Source organism: Etheostoma spectabile, chromosome 22, assembly GCF_008692095.1.
Source record: "Etheostoma spectabile isolate EspeVRDwgs_2016 chromosome 22, UIUC_Espe_1.0, whole genome shotgun sequence".
Lineage (NCBI taxonomy): Eukaryota > Metazoa > Chordata > Actinopteri > Perciformes > Percidae > Etheostoma > Etheostoma spectabile.
Genome location: NC_045754.1, coordinates 10238412 through 10238884, shown reverse-complemented (window position 1 = coordinate 10238884; position 473 = coordinate 10238412).

The window sequence follows — 473 nt, the reverse complement described above, 5'->3', positions numbered from 1 at the left end:
GTAATTGAATCGATATTTTAATTTAGATATCTCTGCTCTACGTTCACTATACTGTGCTTGTGTCTTCCACCTTCCTGAGCAAACGCCGCTTTCACATCTTGGCCCACCTTGCTCCTCCTCCCCCTCCTGCTCCTCTGCTGTGATTCGTTGTTGTGTCGTCACGGACTCACGACACAACGCGAGAGGAGCAGCGACTTGCTGTATTCATTCTACAGTGCAATAATATAATTTGTGCACTTCAATACATTAATAAAAAAAATTGCCTAAAGTATTGATCATTATTCACCTCAGAAATAATGAATGCCTCCCCTACAAAAGTATTTTTTAAGTAAAAAGTATTGTATTGGTATTGGTATCGGCAATAAGGACCCGATATGGATTTGGTATCGGATCGATACCAAATTTTGCAGTATCGCCCACCACTAGTAAGTGCATTGAGGAAGTGAAGTAATGCGTAGATTATTTTACCGTGG